Genomic DNA, 21245 nt, shown 5'->3' with positions numbered 1-21245 from the left:
GTGAAGTCACAGTGTTCTTTCTCTCACGGAGATACACACAATCTGATGTTGCCTCTGAGCTCCGTGCTTTGCAAATACTGAAAGTGACATACATTCATGTGGGGAAACACATGGCTTTGCTAGGATTTCTCTAGGCAAAGTGTTTTCCCTGGGCCTCACTCTACCAACAGTATCTCGTCAGGGCAACACGGCATAGGATTTACTCTGCCCGGAGAGAGTTGCGGCTTTGTAGTTTGAGCTAGGGAACCTTGCTTTCGCAAGTGCGAATTGATCGAATTCAGGCAGAACGCAGAACACGAAAAGTTCTTTTCCCCCTATGTGCTTTCCCAGTCTCTTCAAGCTCAAACTATGTCGTTGCTCCTCTGGAAGGATACGTGCACCGCGAGGTAGTTTTTCAGAAGAAGCCTAGCGTTTGCAAGAGCAAACGAGGAATTCATTGCAGGAAAGAGGAAGGAAAGAAAGTTTCTCTCCTTCTGCCTGCTTTGCTCAGAGGACTGGATGAAGTCAGGGACTTCTCCCTTTCACTGAGAAACGTGCAGGCTGCTGTTGCCTGTGCGCTCTCTTCTTTGGAAAAGAGTCTGCAGTTCCACACTTGGAACCATGAAAAGCCACCGGGGTCTGTTAAGATTTCCCCAGGCGCTTTGTTTTCCCTGGGCCAAAGCGAGCCTTCACAATAGCTTCACGCTAACACTGCCTACTCGTTCCACTGTCAGAACACGGCTAGCGCAAGGCAGTTCTCCGGGGAAAACTGCCCTTCGCGAAGGGCAGTTTGCCGAGCTCATTGTGGGAAAACGAAACCAAAGGACGGTTTTCTCCTTCTAACTGCTTTCGTCAGAGGAATGGGTGAAGTCACAGTGTTCTTTCTCTCACGGAGATACACACAATCTGATGTTGCCTCTGAGCTCCGTGCTTTGCAAATACTGAAAGTGACATACATTCATGTGGGGAAACACATGGCTTTGCTAGGATTTCTCTAGGCAAAGTGTTTTCCCTGGGCCTCACTCTACCAACAGTATCTCGTCAGGGCAACACGGCATAGGATTTACTCTGCCCGGAGAGAGTTGCGGCTTTGTAGTTTGAGCTAGGGAACCTTGCTTTCGCAAGTGCGAATTGATCGAATTCAGGCAGAACGCAGAAAACGAAAAGGTCTTTTCCCCCATGTGCTTTCCCAGTCTCTTCAAGCTCAAACTATGTCGTTGCTCCTCTGGAAGGATACGTGCACCGCGAGGTAGTTTTTCAGAAGAAGCCTAGCGTTTGCAAGAGCAAACGAGGAATTCATTGCAGGAAAGAGGAAGGAAAGAAAGTTTCTCTCCTTCTGCCTGCTTTGCTCAGAGGACTGGATGAAGTCAGGGACTTCTCCCTTTCACTGAGAAACGTGCAGGCTGCTGTTGCCTGTGCGCTCTCTTCTTTGGAAAAGAGTCTGCAGTTCCACACTTGGAACCGTGAAAAGCCACCGGGGTCTGTTAAGATTTCCCCAGGCGCTTTGTTTTCCCTGGGCCAAAGCGAGCCTTCACAATAGCTTCACGCTAACACTGCCTACTCGTTCCACTGTCAGAACACGCCTAGCGCAAGGCAGCTCTCCGGGGAAAACTGCCCTTCCCGAAGGGCAGTTTGCCGAGCTCATTGTGGGAAAACGAAACCAAAGGACGGTTTTCTCCTTCTAAGTGCTTTCGTCAGAGGAATGGGTGAAGTCACAGTGTTCTTTCTCTCACGGAGATACACACAATCTGATGTTGCCTCTGAGCTCCGTGCTTTGCAAATACTGAAAGTGACATACATTCATGTGGGGAAACACATGGCTTTGCTAGGATTTCTCTAGGCAAAGTGTTTTCCCTGGGCCTCACTCTACCAACAGTATCTCGTCAGGGCAACACGGCATAGGATTTACTCTGCCCGGAGAGAGTTGCGGCTTAGTAGTTAGAGCTAGGGAACCTTGCTTTCGCAAGTGCGAATTGATCGAATTCAGGCAGAACGCAGAACACGAAAAGGCCTTTTCCCCCTATGTACTTTCCCAGTCTCTTCAAGCTCAAACTATGTCGTTGCTCCTCTGGAAGGATACGTGCACCGCGAGGTAGTTTTTCAGAAGAAGCCTAGCTTTTGCAAGAGCAAACGAGGAATTCATTGCAGGAAAGAGGAAGGAAAGAAAGTTTCTCTCCTTCTGCCTGCTTTGCTCAGAGGACTGGATGAAGTCAGGGGCTTCTCCCTTTCACTGAGAAACGTGCAGGCTGCTGTTGCCTGTGCGCTCTCTTCTTTGGAAAAGAGTCTGCAGTTCCACACTTGGAACCGTGAAAAGCCACCGGGGTCTGTTAAGATTTCCCCAGGCGCTTTGTTTTCCCTGGGCCAAAGCGAGCCTTCACAATAGCTTCACGCTAACACTGCCTACTCGTTCCACTGTCAGAACACGCCTAGCGCAAGGCAGTTCTCCGGGGAAAACTGCCCTTCCCGAAGGGCAGTTTGCCGAGCTCATTGTGGGAAAACGAAACCAAAGGACGGTTTTCTCCTTCAAACTGCTTTCGTCAGAGGAACGGGTGAAGTCACAGTGTTCTTTCTCTCACGGAGATACACACAATCTGATGTTGCCTCTGAGCTCCGTGCTTTGCAAATACTGAAAGTGACATACATTCATGTGGGGAAACACATGGCTTTGCTAGGATTTCTCTAGGCAAAGTGTTTTCCCTGGGCCTCACTCTACCAACAGTATCTCGTCAGGGCAACACGGCATAGGATTTACTCTGCCCGGAGAGAGTTGCGGCTTTGTAGTTTGAGCTAGGGAACCTTGCTTTCGCAAGTGCGAATTGATCGAATTCAGGCAGAACGCAGAAAACGAAAAGGCCTTTTCCCCCTATGTGCTTTCCCAGTCTCTTCAAGCTCAAACTATGTCGTTGCTCCTCTGGAAGGATACGTGCACCGCGAGGTAGTTTTTCAGAAGAAGCCTAGCGTTTGCAAGAGCAAACGAGGAATTCATTGCAGGAAAGAGGACGGAAAGAAAGTTTCTCTCCTTCTGCCTGCTTTGCTCAGAGGACTGGATGAAGTCAGGGGCTTCTCCCTTTCACTGAGAAACGTGCAGGCTGCTGTTGCCTGTGCGCTCTCTTCTTTGGAAAAGAGTCTGCAGTTCCACACTTGGAACCGTGAAAAGCCACCGGGGTCTGTTAAGATTTCCCCAGGCGCTTTGTTTTCCCTGGGCCAAAGCGAGCCTTCACAATAGCTTCACGCTAACACTGCCTACTCGTTCCACTGTCAGAACACGCCTAGCGCAAGGCAGTTCTCCGGGGAAAACTGCCCTTCGCGAAGGGCAGTTTGCCGAGCTCATTGTGGGAAAACGAAACCAAAGGACGGTTTTCTCCTTCTAACTGCTTTCGTCAGAGGAATGGGTGAAGTCACAGTGTTCTTTCTCTCACGGAGATACACACAATCTGATGTTGCCTCTGAGCTCCGTGCTTTGCAAATACTGAAAGTGACATACATTCATGTGGGGAAACACATGGCTTTGCTAGGATTTCTCTAGGCAAAGTGTTTTCCCTGGGCCTCACTCTACCAACAGTATCTCGTCAGGGCAACACGGCATAGGATTTACTCTGCCCGGAGAGAGTTGCGGCTTTGTAGTTTGAGCTAGGGAACCTTGCTTTCGCAAGTGCGAATTGATCGAATTCAGGCAGAACGCAGAACACGAAAAGGCCTTTTCCCCCTATGTGCTTTCCCAGTCTCTTCAAGCTCAAACTATGTCGTTGCTCCTCTGGAAGGATACGTGCACCGCGAGGTAGTTTTTCAGAAGAAGCCTAGCTTTTGCAAGAGCAAACGAGGAATTCATTGCAGGAAAGAGGAAGGAAAGAAAGTTTCTCTCCTTCTGCCTGCTTTGCTCAGAGGACTGGATGAAGTCAGGGACATCTCCCTTTCACTGAGAAACGTGCAGGCTGCTGTTGCCTGTGCGCTCTCTTCTTTGGAAAAGAGTCTGCAGTTCCACACTTGGAACCGTGAAAAGCCACCGGGGTCTGTTAAGATTTCCCCAGGCGCTTTGTTTTCCCTGGGCCAAAGCGAGCCTTCACAATAGCTTCACGCTAACACTGCCTACTCGTTCCACTGTCAGAACACGCCTAGCGCAAGGCAGTTCTCCGGGGAAAACTGCCCTTCGCGAAGGGCAGTTTGCCGAGCTCATTGTGGGAAAACGAAACCAAAGGACGGTTTTCTCCTTCTAACTGCTTTCGTCAGAGGAACGGGTGAAGTCACAGTGTTCTTTCTCTCACGGAGATACACACAATCTGATGTTGCCTCTGAGCTCCGTGCTTTGCAAATACTGAAAGTGACATACATTCATGTGGGGAAACACATGGCTTTGCTAGGATTTCTCTAGGCAAAGTGTTTTCCCTGGGCCTCACTCTACCAACAGTATCTCGTCAGGGCAACACGGCATAGGATTTACTCTGCCCGGAGAGAGTTGCGGCTTTGTAGTTTGAGCTAGGGAACCTTGCTTTCGCAAGTGCGAATTGATCGAATTCAGGCAGAACGCAGAAAACGAAAAGGCCTTTTCCCCCATGTGCTTTCCCAGTCTCTTCAAGCTCAAACTATGTCGTTGCTCCTCTGGAAGGATTCGTGCACCGCGAGGTAGTTTTTCAGAAGAAGCCTAGCGTTTGCAAGAGCAAACGAGGAATTCATTGCAGGAAAGAGGAAGGAAAGAAAGTTTCTCTCCTTCTGCCTGCTTTGCTCAGAGGACTGGATGAAGTCAGGGACTTCTCCCTTTCACTGAGAAACGTGCAGGCTGCTGTTGCCTGTGCGCTCTCTTCTTTGGAAAAGAGTCTGCAGTTCCACACTTGGAACCATGAAAAGCCACCGGGGTCTGTTAAGATTTCCCCAGGCGCTTTGTTTTCCCTGGGCCAAAGCGAGCCTTCACAATAGCTTCACGCTAACACTGCCTACTCGTTCCACTGTCAGAACACGCCTAGCGCAAGGCAGTTCTCCGGGGAAAACTGCCCTTCGCGAAGGGCAGTTTGCCGAGCTCATTGTGGGAAAACGAAACCAAAGGACGGTTTTCTCCTTCTAACTGCTTTCGTCAGAGGAACGGGTGAAGTCACAGTGTTCTTTCTCTCACGGAGATACACACAATCTGATGTTGCCTCTGAGCTCCGTGCTTTGCAAATACTGAAAGTGACATACATTCATGTGGGGAAACACATGGCTTTGCTAGGATTTCTCTAGGCAAAGTGTTTTCCCTGGGCCTCACTCTACCAACAGTATCTCGTCAGGGCAACACGGCATAGGATTTACTCTGCCCGGAGAGAGTTGCGGCTTTGTAGTTTGAGCTAGGGAACCTTGCTTTCGCAAGTGCGAATTGATCGAATTCAGGCAGAACGCAGAAAACGAAAAGGCCTTTTCCCCCTATGTGCTTTCCCAGTCTCTTCAAGCTCAAACTATGTCGTTGCTCCTCTGGAAGGATACGTGCACCGCGAGGTAGTTTTTCAGAAGAAGCCTAGCTTTTGCAAGAGCAAACGAGGAATTCATTGCAGGAAAGAGGAAGGAAAGAAAGTTTCTCTCCTTCTGCCTGCTTTGCTCAGAGGACTGGATGAAGTCAGGGACTTCTCCCTTTCACTGAGAAACGTGCAGGCTGCTGTTGCCTGTGCGCTCTCTTCTTTGGAAAAGAGTCTGCAGTTCCACACTTGGAACCGTGAAAAGCCACCGGGGTCTGTTAAGATTTCCCCAGGCGCTTTGTTTTCCCTGGGCCAAAGCGAGCCTTCACAATAGCTTCACGCTAACACTGCCTACTCGTTCCACTGTCAGAACACGCCTAGCGCAAGGCAGTTCTCCGGGGAAAACTGCCCTTCCCGAAGGGCAGTTTGCCGAGCTCATTGTGGGAAAACGAAACCAAAGGACGGTTTTCTCCTTCAAACTGCTTTCGTCAGAGGAACGGGTGAAGTCACAGTGTTCTTTCTCTCACGGAGATACACACAATCTGATGTTGCCTCTGAGCTCCGTGCTTTGCAAATACTGAAAGTGACATACATTCATGTGGGGAAACACATGGCTTTGCTAGGATTTCTCTAGGCAAAGTGTTTTCCCTGGGCCTCACTCTACCAACAGTATCTCGTCAGGGCAACACGGCATAGGATTTACTCTGCCCGGAGAGAGTTGCGGCTTTGTAGTTTGAGCTAGGGAACCTTGCTTTCGCAAGTGCGAATTGATCGAATTCAGGCAGAACGCAGAAAACGAAAAGGCCTTTTCCCCCATGTGCTTTCCCAGTCTCTTCAAGCTCAAACTATGTCGTTGCTCCTCTGGAAGGATTCGTGCACCGCGAGGTAGTTTTTCAGAAGAAGCCTAGCGTTTGCAAGAGCAAACGAGGAATTCATTGCAGGAAAGAGGAAGGAAAGAAAGTTTCTCTCCTTCTGCCTGCTTTGCTCAGAGGACTGGATGAAGTCAGGGACTTCTCCCTTTCACTGAGAAACGTGCAGGCTGCTGTTGCCTGTGCGCTCTCTTCTTTGGAAAAGAGTCTGCAGTTCCACACTTGGAACCATGAAAAGCCACCGGGGTCTGTTAAGATTTCCCCAGGCGCTTTGTTTTCCCTGGGCCAAAGCGAGCCTTCACAATAGCTTCACGCTAACACTGCCTACTCGTTCCACTGTCAGAACACGCCTAGCGCAAGGCAGTTCTCCGGGGAAAACTGCCCTTCGCGAAGGGCAGTTTGCCGAGCTCATTGTGGGAAAACGAAACCAAAGGACGGTTTTCTCCTTCTAACTGCTTTCGTCAGAGGAACGGGTGAAGTCACAGTGTTCTTTCTCTCACGGAGATACACACAATCTGATGTTGCCTCTGAGCTCCGTGCTTTGCAAATACTGAAAGTGACATACATTCATGTGGGGAAACACATGGCTTTGCTAGGATTTCTCTAGGCAAAGTGTTTTCCCTGGGCCTCACTCTACCAACAGTATCTCGTCAGGGCAACACGGCATAGGATTTACTCTGCCCGGAGAGAGTTGCGGCTTTGTAGTTTGAGCTAGGGAACCTTGCTTTCGCAAGTGCGAATTGATCGAATTCAGGCAGAACGCAGAAAACGAAAAGGCCTTTTCCCCCTATGTGCTTTCCCAGTCTCTTCAAGCTCAAACTATGTCGTTGCTCCTCTGGAAGGATACGTGCACCGCGAGGTAGTTTTTCAGAAGAAGCCTAGCTTTTGCAAGAGCAAACGAGGAATTCATTGCAGGAAAGAGGAAGGAAAGAAAGTTTCTCTCCTTCTGCCTGCTTTGCTCAGAGGACTGGATGAAGTCAGGGACTTCTCCCTTTCACTGAGAAACGTGCAGGCTGCTGTTGCCTGTGCGCTCTCTTCTTTGGAAAAGAGTCTGCAGTTCCACACTTGGAACCGTGAAAAGCCACCGGGGTCTGTTAAGATTTCCCCAGGCGCTTTGTTTTCCCTGGGCCAAAGCGAGCCTTCACAATAGCTTCACGCTAACACTGCCTACTCGTTCCACTGTCAGAACACGCCTAGCGCAAGGCAGTTCTCCGGGGAAAACTGCCCTTCCCGAAGGGCAGTTTGCCGAGCTCATTGTGGGAAAACGAAACCAAAGGACGGTTTTCTCCTTCAAACTGCTTTCGTCAGAGGAACGGGTGAAGTCACAGTGTTCTTTCTCTCACGGAGATACACACAATCTGATGTTGCCTCTGAGCTCCGTGCTTTGCAAATACTGAAAGTGACATACATTCATGTGGGGAAACACATGGCTTTGCTAGGATTTCTCTAGGCAAAGTGTTTTCCCTGGGCCTCACTCTACCAACAGTATCTCGTCAGGGCAACACGGCATAGGATTTACTCTGCCCGGAGAGAGTTGCGGCTTTGTAGTTTGAGCTAGGGAACCTTGCTTTCGCAAGTGCGAATTGATCGAATTCAGGCAGAACGCAGAAAACGAAAAGGCCTTTTCCCCCTATGTGCTTTCCCAGTCTCTTCAAGCTCAAACTATGTCGTTGCTCCTCTGGAAGGATACGTGCACCGCGAGGTAGTTTTTCAGAAGAAGCCTAGCGTTTGCAAGAGCAAACGAGGAATTCATTGCAGGAAAGAGGACGGAAAGAAAGTTTCTCTCCTTCTGCCTGCTTTGCTCAGAGGACTGGATGAAGTCAGGGGCTTCTCCCTTTCACTGAGAAACGTGCAGGCTGCTGTTGCCTGTGCGCTCTCTTCTTTGGAAAAGAGTCTGCAGTTCCACACTTGGAACCGTGAAAAGCCACCGGGGTCTGTTAAGATTTCCCCAGGCGCTTTGTTTTCCCTGGGCCAAAGCGAGCCTTCACAATAGCTTCACGCTAACACTGCCTACTCGTTCCACTGTCAGAACACGCCTAGCGCAAGGCAGTTCTCCGGGGAAAACTGCCCTTCCCGAAGGGCAGTTTGCCGAGCTCATTGTGGGAAAACGAAACCAAAGGACGGTTTTCTCCTTCTAACTGCTTTCATCAGAGGAATGGCTGAAGTCACAGTGTTCTTTCTCTCACGGAGATACACACAATCTGATGTTGCCTCTGAGCTCCGTGCTTTGCAAATACTGAAAGTGACATACATTCATGTGGGGAAACACATGGCTTTGCTAGGATTTCTCTAGGCAAAGTGTTTTCCCTGGGCCTCACTCTACCAACAGTATCTCGTCAGGGCAACACGGCATAGGATTTACTCTGCCCGGAGAGAGTTGCGGCTTTGTAGTTTGAGCTAGGGAACCTTGCTTTCGCAAGTGCGAATTGATCGAATTCAGGCAGAACGCAGAAAACGAAAAGGCCTTTTCCCCCATGTGCTTTCCCAGTCTCTTCAAGCTCAAACTATGTCGTTGCTCCTCTGGAAGGATTCGTGCACCGCGAGGTAGTTTTTCAGAAGAAGCCTAGCGTTTGCAAGAGCAAACGAGGAATTCATTGCAGGAAAGAGGAAGGAAAGAAAGTTTCTCTCCTTCTGCCTGCTTTGCTCAGAGGACTGGATGAAGTCAGGGACTTCTCCCTTTCACTGAGAAACGTGCAGGCTGCTGTTGCCTGTGCGCTCTCTTCTTTGGAAAAGAGTCTGCAGTTCCACACTTGGAACCATGAAAAGCCACCGGGGTCTGTTAAGATTTCCCCAGGCGCTTTGTTTTCCCTGGGCCAAAGCGAGCCTTCACAATAGCTTCACGCTAACACTGCCTACTCGTTCCACTGTCAGAACACGCCTAGCGCAAGGCAGTTCTCCGGGGAAAACTGCCCTTCGCGAAGGGCAGTTTGCCGAGCTCATTGTGGGAAAACGAAACCAAAGGACGGTTTTCTCCTTCTAACTGCTTTCGTCAGAGGAACGGGTGAAGTCACAGTGTTCTTTCTCTCACGGAGATACACACAATCTGATGTTGCCTCTGAGCTCCGTGCTTTGCAAATACTGAAAGTGACATACATTCATGTGGGGAAACACATGGCTTTGCTAGGATTTCTCTAGGCAAAGTGTTTTCCCTGGGCCTCACTCTACCAACAGTATCTCGTCAGGGCAACACGGCATAGGATTTACTCTGCCCGGAGAGAGTTGCGGCTTTGTAGTTTGAGCTAGGGAACCTTGCTTTCGCAAGTGCGAATTGATCGAATTCAGGCAGAACGCAGAACACGAAAAGGCCTTTTCCCCCTATGTGCTTTCCCAGTCTCTTCAAGCTCAAACTATGTCGTTGCTCCTCTGGAAGGATACGTGCACCGCGAGGTAGTTTTTCAGAAGAAGCCTAGCTTTTGCAAGAGCAAACGAGGAATTCATTGCAGGAAAGAGGAAGGAAAGAAAGTTTCTCTCCTTCTGCCTGCTTTGCTCAGAGGACTGGATGAAGTCAGGGACATCTCCCTTTCACTGAGAAACGTGTAGGCTGCTGTTGCCTGTGCGCTCTCTTCTTTGGAAAAGAGTCTGCAGTTCCACACTTGGAACCGTGAAAAGCCACCGGGGTCTGTTAAGATTTCCCCAGGCGCTTTGTTTTCCCTGGGCCAAAGCGAGCCTTCACAATAGCTTCACGCTAACACTGCCTACTCGTTCCACTGTCAGAACACGCCTAGCGCAAGGCAGTTCTCCGGGGAAAACTGCCCTTCGCGAAGGGCAGTTTGCCGAGCTCATTGTGGGAAAACGAAACCAAAGGACGGTTTTCTCCTTCTAACTGCTTTCGTCAGAGGAACGGGTGAAGTCACAGTGTTCTTTCTCTCACGGAGATACACACAATCTGATGTTGCCTCTGAGCTCCGTGCTTTGCAAATACTGAAAGTGACATACATTCATGTGGGGAAACACATGGCTTTGCTAGGATTTCTCTAGGCAAAGTGTTTTCCCTGGGCCTCACTCTACCAACAGTATCTCGTCAGGGCAACACGGCATAGGATTTACTCTGCCCGGAGAGAGTTGCGGCTTTGTAGTTTGAGCTAGGGAACCTTGCTTTCGCAAGTGCGAATTGATCGAATTCAGGCAGAACGCAGAAAACGAAAAGGCCTTTTCCCCCTATGTGCTTTCCCAGTCTCTTCAAGCTCAAACTATGTCGTTGCTCCTCTGGAAGGATACGTGCACCGCGAGGTAGTTTTTCAGAAGAAGCCTAGCTTTTGCAAGAGCAAACGAGGAATTCATTGCAGGAAAGAGGAAGGAAAGAAAGTTTCTCTCCTTCTGCCTGCTTTGCTCAGAGGACTGGATGAAGTCAGGGACTTCTCCCTTTCACTGAGAAACGTGCAGGCTGCTGTTGCCTGTGCGCTCTCTTCTTTGGAAAAGAGTCTGCAGTTCCACACTTGGAACCGTGAAAAGCCACCGGGGTCTGTTAAGATTTCCCCAGGCGCTTTGTTTTCCCTGGGCCAAAGCGAGCCTTCACAATAGCTTCACGCTAACACTGCCTACTCGTTCCACTGTCAGAACACGCCTAGCGCAAGGCAGTTCTCCGGGGAAAACTGCCCTTCCCGAAGGGCAGTTTGCCGAGCTCATTGTGGGAAAACGAAACCAAAGGACGGTTTTCTCCTTCTAACTGCTTTCATCAGAGGAATGGCTGAAGTCACAGTGTTCTTTCTCTCACGGAGATACACACAATCTGATGTTGCCTCTGAGCTCCGTGCTTTGCAAATACTGAAAGTGACATACATTCATGTGGGGAAACACATGGCTTTGCTAGGATTTCTCTAGGCAAAGTGTTTTCCCTGGGCCTCACTCTACCAACAGTATCTCGTCAGGGCAACACGGCATAGGATTTACTCTGCCCGGAGAGAGTTGCGGCTTTGTAGTTTGAGCTAGGGAACCTTGCTTTCGCAAGTGCGAATTGATCGAATTCAGGCAGAACGCAGAAAACGAAAAGGCCTTTTCCCCCATGTGCTTTCCCAGTCTCTTCAAGCTCAAACTATGTCGTTGCTCCTCTGGAAGGATTCGTGCACCGCGATGTAGTTTTTCAGAAGAAGCCTAGCGTTTGCAAGAGCAAACGAGGAATTCATTGCAGGAAAGAGGAAGGAAAGAAAGTTTCTCTCCTTCTGCCTGCTTTGCTCAGAGGACTGGATGAAGTCAGGGACTTCTCCCTTTCACTGAGAAACGTGCAGGCTGCTGTTGCCTGTGCGCTCTCTTCTTTGGAAAAGAGTCTGCAGTTCCACACTTGGAACCATGAAAAGCCACCGGGGTCTGTTAAGATTTCCCCAGGCGCTTTGTTTTCCCTGGGCCAAAGCGAGCCTTCACAATAGCTTCACGCTAACACTGCCTACTCGTTCCACTGTCAGAACACGCCTAGCGCAAGGCAGTTCTCCGGGGAAAACTGCCCTTCGCGAAGGGCAGTTTGCCGAGCTCATTGTGGGAAAACGAAACCAAAGGACGGTTTTCTCCTTCTAACTGCTTTCGTCAGAGGAACGGGTGAAGTCACAGTGTTCTTTCTCTCACGGAGATACACACAATCTGATGTTGCCTCTGAGCTCCGTGCTTTGCAAATACTGAAAGTGACATACATTCATGTGGGGAAACACATGGCTTTGCTAGGATTTCTCTAGGCAAAGTGTTTTCCCTGGGCCTCACTCTACCAACAGTATCTCGTCAGGGCAACACGGCATAGGATTTACTCTGCCCGGAGAGAGTTGCGGCTTTGTAGTTTGAGCTAGGGAACCTTGCTTTCGCAAGTGCGAATTGATCGAATTCAGGCAGAACGCAGAACACGAAAAGGCCTTTTCCCCCTATGTGCTTTCCCAGTCTCTTCAAGCTCAAACTATGTCGTTGCTCCTCTGGAAGGATACGTGCACCGCGAGGTAGTTTTTCAGAAGAAGCCTAGCTTTTGCAAGAGCAAACGAGGAATTCATTGCAGGAAAGAGGAAGGAAAGAAAGTTTCTCTCCTTCTGCCTGCTTTGCTCAGAGGACTGGATGAAGTCAGGGACATCTCCCTTTCACTGAGAAACGTGTAGGCTGCTGTTGCCTGTGCGCTCTCTTCTTTGGAAAAGAGTCTGCAGTTCCACACTTGGAACCGTGAAAAGCCACCGGGGTCTGTTAAGATTTCCCCAGGCGCTTTGTTTTCCCTGGGCCAAAGCGAGCCTTCACAATAGCTTCACGCTAACACTGCCTACTCGTTCCACTGTCAGAACACGCCTAGCGCAAGGCAGTTCTCCGGGGAAAACTGCCCTTCGCGAAGGGCAGTTTGCCGAGCTCATTGTGGGAAAACGAAACCAAAGGACGGTTTTCTCCTTCTAACTGCTTTCGTCAGAGGAACGGGTGAAGTCACAGTGTTCTTTCTCTCACGGAGATACACACAATCTGATGTTGCCTCTGAGCTCCGTGCTTTGCAAATACTGAAAGTGACATACATTCATGTGGGGAAACACATGGCTTTGCTAGGATTTCTCTAGGCAAAGTGTTTTCCCTGGGCCTCACTCTACCAACAGTATCTCGTCAGGGCAACACGGCATAGGATTTACTCTGCCCGGAGAGAGTTGCGGCTTTGTAGTTTGAGCTAGGGAACCTTGCTTTCGCAAGTGCGAATTGATCGAATTCAGGCAGAACGCAGAAAACGAAAAGGCCTTTTCCCCCTATGTGCTTTCCCAGTCTCTTCAAGCTCAAACTATGTCGTTGCTCCTCTGGAAGGATACGTGCACCGCGAGGTAGTTTTTCAGAAGAAGCCTAGCTTTTGCAAGAGCAAACGAGGAATTCATTGCAGGAAAGAGGAAGGAAAGAAAGTTTCTCTCCTTCTGCCTGCTTTGCTCAGAGGACTGGATGAAGTCAGGGACTTCTCCCTTTCACTGAGAAACGTGCAGGCTGCTGTTGCCTGTGCGCTCTCTTCTTTGGAAAAGAGTCTGCAGTTCCACACTTGGAACCGTGAAAAGCCACCGGGGTCTGTTAAGATTTCCCCAGGCGCTTTGTTTTCCCTGGGCCAAAGCGAGCCTTCACAATAGCTTCACGCTAACACTGCCTACTCGTTCCACTGCCAGAACACGGCTAGCGCAAGGCAGTTCTCCGGGGAAAACTGCCCTTCGCGAAGGGCAGTTTGCCGAGCTCATTGTGGGAAAACGAAACCAAAGGACGGTTTTCTCCTTCTAACTGCTTTCGTCAGAGGAATGGGTGAAGTCACAGTGTTCTTTCTCTCACGGAGATACACACAATCTGATGTTGCCTCTGAGCTCCGTGCTTTGCAAATACTGAAAGTGACATACATTCATGTGGGGAAACACATGGCTTTGCTAGGATTTCTCTAGGCAAAGTGTTTTCCCTGGGCCTCACTCTACCAACAGTATCTCGTCAGGGCAACACGGCATAGGATTTACTCTGCCCGAAGAGAGTTGCGGCTTTGTAGTTTGAGCTAGGGAACCTTGCTTTCGCAAGTGCGAATTGATCGAATTCAGGCAGAACGCAGAACACGAAAAGGCCTTTTCCCCCTATGTGCTTTCCCAGTCTCTTCAAGCTCAAACTATGTCGTTGCTCCTCTGGAAGGATACGTGCACCGCGAGGTAGTTTTTCAGAAGAAGCCTAGCTTTTGCAAGAGCAAACGAGGAATTCATTGCAGGAAAGAGGAAGGAAAGAAAGTTTCTCTCCTTCTGCCTGCTTTGCTCAGAGGACTGGATGAAGTCAGGGGCTTCTCCCTTTCACTGAGAAACGTGCAGGCTGCTGTTGCCTGTGCGCTCTCTTCTTTGGAAAAGAGTCTGCAGTTCCACACTTGGAACCGTGAAAAGCCACCGGGGTCTGTTAAGATTTCCCCAGGCGCTTTGTTTTCCCTGGGCCAAAGCGAGCCTTCACAATAGCTTCACGCTAACACTGCCTACTCGTTCCACTGCCAGAACACGCCTAGCGCAAGGCAGTTCTCCGGGGAAAACTGCCCTTCGCGAAGGGCAGTTTGCCGAGCTCATTGTGGGAAAACGAAACCAAAGGACGGTTTTCTCCTTCAAACTGCTTTCGTCAGAGGAACGGGTGAAGTCACAGTGTTCTTTCTCTCACGGAGATACACACAATCTGATGTTGCCTCTGAGCTCCGTGCTTTGCAAATACTGAAAGTGACATACATTCATGTGGGGAAACACATGGCTTTGCTAGGATTTCTCTAGGCAAAGTGTTTTCCCTGGGCCTCACTCTACCAACAGTATCTCGTCAGGGCAACACGGCATAGGATTTACTCTGCCCGGAGAGAGTTGCGGCTTTGTAGTTTGAGCTAGGGAACCTTGCTTTCGCAAGTGCGAATTGATCGAATTCAGGCAGAACGCAGAAAACGAAAAGGTCTTTTCCCCCATGTGCTTTCCCAGTCTCTTCAAGCTCAAACTATGTCGTTGCTCCTCTGGAAGGATACGTGCACCGCGAGGTAGTTTTTCAGAAGAAGCCTAGCGTTTGCAAGAGCAAACGAGGAATTCATTGCAGGAAAGAGGAAGGAAAGAAAGTTTCTCTCCTTCTGCCTGCTTTGCTCAGAGGACTGGATGAAGTCAGGGACTTCTCCCTTTCACTGAGAAACGTGCAGGCTGCTGTTGCCTGTGCGCTCTCTTCTTTGGAAAAGAGTCTGCAGTTCCACACTTGGAACCGTGAAAAGCCACCGGGGTCTGTTAAGATTTCCCCAGGCGCTTTGTTTTCCCTGGGCCAAAGCGAGCCTTCACAATAGCTTCACGCTAACACTGCCTACTCGTTCCACTGCCAGAACACGCCTAGCGCAAGGCAGTTCTCCGGGGAAAACTGCCCTTCGCGAAGGGCAGTTTGCCGAGCTCATTGTGGGAAAACGAAACCAAAGGACGGTTTTCTCCTTCTAACTGCTTTCGTCAGAGGAATGGGTGAAGTCACAGTGTTCTTTCTCTCACGGAGATACACACAATATGATGTTGCCTCTGAGCTCCGTGCTTTGCAAATACTGAAAGTGACATACATTCATGTGGGGAAACACATGGCTTTGCTAGGATTTCTCTAGGCAAAGTGTTTTCCCTGGGCCTCACTCTACCAACAGTATCTCGTCAGGGCAACACGGCATACGATTTACTCTGCCCGGAGAGAGTTGCGGCTTTGTAGTTTGAGCTAGGGAACCTGCTTTCGCAAGTGCGAATTGATCGAATTCAGGCAGAACGCAGAACACGAAAAGGCCTTTTCCCCCTATGTGCTTTCCCAGTCTCTTCAAGCTCAAACTATGTCGTTGCTCCTCTGGAAGGATACGTGCACCGCGAGGTAGTTTTTCAGAAGAAGCCTAGCTTTTGCAAGAGCAAACGAGGAATTCATTGCAGGAAAGAGGAAGGAAAGAAAGTTTCTCTCCTTCTGCCTGCTTTGCTCAGAGGACTGGATGAAGTCAGGGACATCTCCCTTTCACTGAGAAACGTGCAGGCTGCTGTTGCCTGTGCGCTCTCTTCTTTGGAAAAGAGTCTGCAGTTCCACACTTGGAACCGTGAAAAGCCACCGGGGTCTGTTAAGATTTCCCCAGGCGCTTTGTTTTCCCTGGGCCAAAGCGAGCCTTCCCAATAGCTTCACGCTAACACTGCCTACTCGTTCCACTGTCAGAACACGCCTAGCGCAAGGCAGTTCTCCGGGGAAAACTGCCCTTCCCGAAGGGCAGTTTGCCGAGCTCATTGTGGGAAAACGAAACCAAAGGACGGTTTTCTCCTTCAAACTGCTTTCGTCAGAGGAACGGGTGAAGTCACAGTGTTCTTTCTCTCACGGAGATACACACAATCTGATGTTGCCTCTGAGCTCCGTGCTTTGCAAATACTGAAAGTGACATACATTCATGTGGGGAAACACATGGCTTTGCTAGGATTTCTCTAGGCAAAGTGTTTTCCCTGGGCCTCACTCTACCAACAGTATCTCGTCAGGGCAACACGGCATAGGATTTACTCTGCCCGGAGAGAGTTGCGGCTTTGTAGTTTGAGCTAGGGAACCTTGCTTTCGCAAGTGCGAATTGATCGAATTCAGGCAGAACGCAGAAAACGAAAAGGTCTTTTCCCCCATGTGCTTTCCCAGTCTCTTCAAGCTCAAACTATGTCGTTGCTCCTCTGGAAGGATACGTGCACCGCGAGGTAGTTTTTCAGAAGAAGCCTAGCGTTTGCAAGAGCAAACGAGGAATTCATTGCAGGAAAGAGGAAGGAAAGAAAGTTTCTCTCCTTCTGCCTGCTTTGCTCAGAGGACTGGATGAAGTCAGGGACTTCTCCCTTTCACTGAGAAACGTGCAGGCTGCTGTTGCCTGTGCGCTCTCTTCTTTGGAAAAGAGTCTGCAGTTCCACACTTGGAACCGTGAAAAGCCACCGGGGTCTGTTAAGATTTCCCCAGGCGCTTTGTTTTCCCTGGGCCAAAGCGAGCCTTCACAATAGCTTCACGCTAACACTGCCTACTCGTTCCACTGTCAGAACACGCCTAGCGCAAGGCAGTTCTCCGGGGAAAACTGCCCTTCGCGAAGGGCAGTTTGCCGAGCTCATTGTGGGAAAACGAAACCAAAGGACGGTTTTCTCCTTCTAACTGCTTTCGTCAGAGGAACGGGTGAAGTCACAGTGTTCTTTCTCTCACGGAGATACACACAATCTGATGTTGCCTCTGAGCTCCGTGCTTTGCAAATACTGAAAGTGACATACATTCATGTGGGGAAACACATGGCTTTGCTAGGATTTCTCTAGGCAAAGTGTTTTCCCTGGGCCTCACTCTACCAACAGTATCTCGTCAGGGCAACACGGCATAGGATTTACTCTGCCCGGAGAGAGTTGCGGCTTTGTAGTTTGAGCTAGGGAACCTTGCTTTCGCAAGTGCGAATTGATCGAATTCAGGCAGAACGCAGAACACGAAAAGGCCTTTTCCCCCTATGTGCTTTCCCAGTCTCTTCAAGCTCAAACTATGTCGTTGCTCCTCTGGAAGGATACGTGCACCGCGAGGTAGTTTTTCAGAAGAAGCCTAGCTTTTGCAAGAGCAAACGAGGAATTCATTGCAGGAAAGAGGAAGGAAAGAAAGTTTCTCTCCTTCTGCCTGCTTTGCTCAGAGGACTGGATGAAGTCAGGGACATCTCCCTTTCACTGAGAAACGTGCAGGCTGCTGTTGCCTGTGCGCTCTCTTCTTTGGAAAAGAGTCTGCAGTTCCACACTTGGAACCGTGAAAAGCCACCGGGGTCTGTTAAGATTTCCCCAGGCGCTTTGTTTTCCCTGGGCCAAAGCGAGCCTTCACAATAGCTTCACGCTAACACTGCCTACTCGTTCCACTGTCAGAACACGCCTAGCGCAAGGCAGTTCTCCGGGGAAAACTGCCCTTCGCGAAGGGCAGTTTGCCGAGCTCATTGTGGGAAAACGAAACCAAAGGACGGTTTTCTCCTTCTAACTGCTTTCGTCAGAGGAACGGGTGAAGTCACAGTGTTCTTTCTCTCACGGAGATACACACAATCTGATGTTGCCTCTGAGCTCCGTGCTTTGCAAATACTGAAAGTGACATACATTCATGTGGGGAAACACATGGCTTTGCTAGGATTTCTCTAGGCAAAGTGTTTTCCCTGGGCCTCACTCTACCAACAGTATCTCGTCAGGGCAACACGGCATAGGATTTACTCTGCCCGGAGAGAGTTGCGGCTTTGTAGTTTGAGCTAGGGAACCTTGCTTTCGCAAGTGCGAATTGATCGAATTCAGGCAGAACGCAGAAAACGAAAAGGCCTTTTCCCCCTATGTGCTTTCCCAGTCTCTTCAAGCTCAAACTATGTCGTTGCTCCTCTGGAAGGATACGTGCACCGCGAGGTAGTTTTTCAGAAGAAGCCTAGCTTTTGCAAGAGCAAACGAGGAATTCATTGCAGGAAAGAGGAAGGAAAGAAAGTTTCTCTCCTTCTGCCTGCTTTGCTCAGAGGACTGGATGAAGTCAGGGACTTCTCCCTTTCACTGAGAAACGTGCAGGCTGCTGTTGCCTGTGCGCTCTCTTCTTTGGAAAAGAGTCTGCAGTTCCACACTTGGAACCGTGAAAAGCCACCGGGGTCTGTTAAGATTTCCCCAGGCGCTTTGTTTTCCCTGGGCCAAAGCGAGCCTTCACAATAGCTTCACGCTAACATTGCCTACTCGTTCCACTGTCAGAACACGCCTAGTGCAAGGCAGTTCTCCGGGGAAAACTGCCCTTCCCGAAGGGCAGTTTGCCGAGCTCATTGTGGGAAAACGAAACCAAAGGACGGTTTTCTCCTTCTAACTGCTTTCATCAGAGGAATGGCTGAAGTCACAGTGTTCTTTCTCTCACGGAGATACACACAATCTGATGTTGCCTCTGAGCTCCGTGCTTTGCAAATACTGAAAGTGACATACATTCATGTGGGGAAACACATGGCTTTGCTAGGATTTCTCTAGGCAAAGTGTTTTCCCTGGGCCTCACTCTACCAACAGTATCTCGTCAGGGCAACACGGCATACGATTTACTCTGCCCGGAGAGAGTTGCGGCTTTGTAGTTTGAGCTAGGGAACCTGCTTTCGCAAGTGCGAATTGATCGAATTCAGGCAGAACGCAGAACACGAAAAGGCCTTTTCCCCCTATGTGCTTTCCCAGTCTCTTCAAGCTCAAACTATGTCGTTGCTCCTCTGGAAGGATACGTGCACCGCGAGGTAGTTTTTCAGAAGAAGCCTAGCTTTTGCAAGAGCAAACGAGGAATTCATTGCAGGAAAGAGGAAGGAAAGAAAGTTTCTCTCCTTCTGCCTGCTTTGCTCAGAGGACTGGATGAAGTCAGGGACATCTCCCTTTCACTGAGAAACGTGCAGGCTGCTGTTGCCTGTGCGCTCTCTTCTTTGGAAAAGAGTCTGCAGTTCCACACTTGGAACCGTGAAAAGCCACCGGGGTCTGTTAAGATTTCCCCAGGCGCTTTGTTTTCCCTGGGCCAAAGCGAGCCTTCCCAATAGCTTCACGCTAACACTGCCTACTCATTCCACTGTCAGAACACGCCTAGCGCAAGGCAGTTCTCCGGGGAAAACTGCCCTTCGCGAAGGGCAGTTTGCCGAGCTCATTGTGGGAAAACGAAACCAAAGGACGGTTTTCTCCTTCTAACTGCTTTCGTCAGAGGAATGGGTGAAGTCACAGTGTTCTTTCTCTCACGGAGATACACACAATCTGATGTTGCCTCTGAGCTCCGTGCTTTGCAAATACTGAAAGTGACATACATTCATGTGGGGAAACACATGGCTTTGCTAGGATTTCTCTAGGCAAAGTGTTTTCCCTGGGCCTCACTCTACCAACAGTATCTCGTCAGGGCAACACGGCATAGGATTTACTCTGCCCGGAGAGAGCTGCGGCTTTGTAGTTTGAGCTAGGGAACCTTGCTTTCGCAAGTGCGAATTGATCGAATTCAGGCAGAACGCAGAAAACGAAAAGGCCTTTTCCCCCTATGTGCTTTCCCAGTCTCTTCAAGCTCAAACTATGTCGTTGCTCCTCTGGAAGGATACGTGCACCGCGAGGTAGTTTTTCAGAAGAAGCCTAGCTTTTGCAAGAGCAAACGAGGAATTCATTGCAGGAAAGAGGAAGGAAAGAAAGTTTCTCTCCTTCTGCCTGCTTTGCTCAGAGGACTGGATGAAGTCAGGGACATCTCCCTTTCACTGAGAAACGTGCAGGCTGCTGTTGCCTGTGCGCTCTCTTCTTTGGAAAAGAGTCTGCAGTTCCACACTTGGAACCGTGAAAAGCCACCGGGGTCTGTTAAGATTTCCCCAGGCGCTTTGTTTTCCCTGGGGCAAAGCGAGCCTTCACAATAGCTTCACGCTAACACTGCCTACTCGTTCCACTGTCAGAACACGCCTAGCGCAAGGCAGTTCTCCGGGGAAAACTGCCCTTCCCGAAGGGCAGTTTGCCGAGCTCATTGTGGGAAAACGAAACCAAAGGACGGTTTTCTCCTTCTAACTGCTTTCGTCAGAGGAACGGGTGAACTCACAGTGTTCTTTCTCTCACGGAGATACACACAATCTGATGTTGCCTCTGAGCTCCGTGCTTTGCAAATACTGAAAGTGACATACATTCATGTGGGGAAACACATGGCTTTGCTAGGATTTCTCTAGGCAAAGTGTTTTCCCTGGGCCTCACTCTACCAACAGTATCTCGTCAGGGCAACACGGCATAGGATTTACTCTGCCCGGAGAGAGTTGCGGCTTTGTAGTTTGAGCTAGGGAACCTTGCTTTCGCAAGTGCGAATTGATCGAATTCAGGCAGAACGCAGAACACGAAAAGGCCTTTTCCCCCTATGTGCTTTCCCAGTCTCTTCAAGCTCAAACTATGTCGTTGCTCCTCTGGAAGGATACGTGCACCGCTAGGTAGTTTTTCAGAAGAAGCCTAGCTTTTGCAAGAGCAAACGAGGAATTCATTGCAGGAAAGAGGAAGGAAAGAAAGTTTCTCTCCTTCTGCCTGCTTTGCTCAGAGGACTGGATGAAGTCAGGGGCTTCTCCCTTTCACTGAGAAACGTGCAGGCTGCTGTTGCCTGTGCGCTCTCTTCTTTGGAAAAGAGTCTGCAGTTCCACACTTGGAACCGTGAAAAGCCACCGGGGTCTGTTAAGATTTCCCCAGGCGCTTTGTTTTCCCTGGGCCAAAGCGAGCCTTCACAATAGCTTCACGCTAACACTGCCTACTCGTTCCACTGTCAGAACACGCCTAGCGCAAGGCAGTTCTCCGGGGAAAACTGAACTTCCCGAAGGGCAGTTTGCCGAGCTCATTGTGGGAAAACGAAACCAAAGGACGGTTTTCTCCTTCTAACTGCTTTCGTCAGAGGAATGGGTGAAGTCACAGTGTTCTTTCTCTCACGGAGATACACACAATCTGATGTTGCCTCTGAGCTCCGTGCTTTGCAAATACTGAAAGTGACATACATTCATGTGGGGAAACACATGGCTTTGCTAGGATTTCTCTAGGCAAAGTGTTTTCCCTGGGCCTCACTCTACCAACAGTATCTCGTC

The sequence above is a fragment of the Loxodonta africana genome, chromosome 12, assembly GCF_030014295.1.
Source record: "Loxodonta africana isolate mLoxAfr1 chromosome 12, mLoxAfr1.hap2, whole genome shotgun sequence".
NCBI classification, from domain to species: Eukaryota; Metazoa; Chordata; class Mammalia; order Proboscidea; family Elephantidae; genus Loxodonta; species Loxodonta africana.
The sequence above is the reverse complement of the archived record's forward strand: the minus strand, read 5'-3'. Positions refer to the sequence as shown.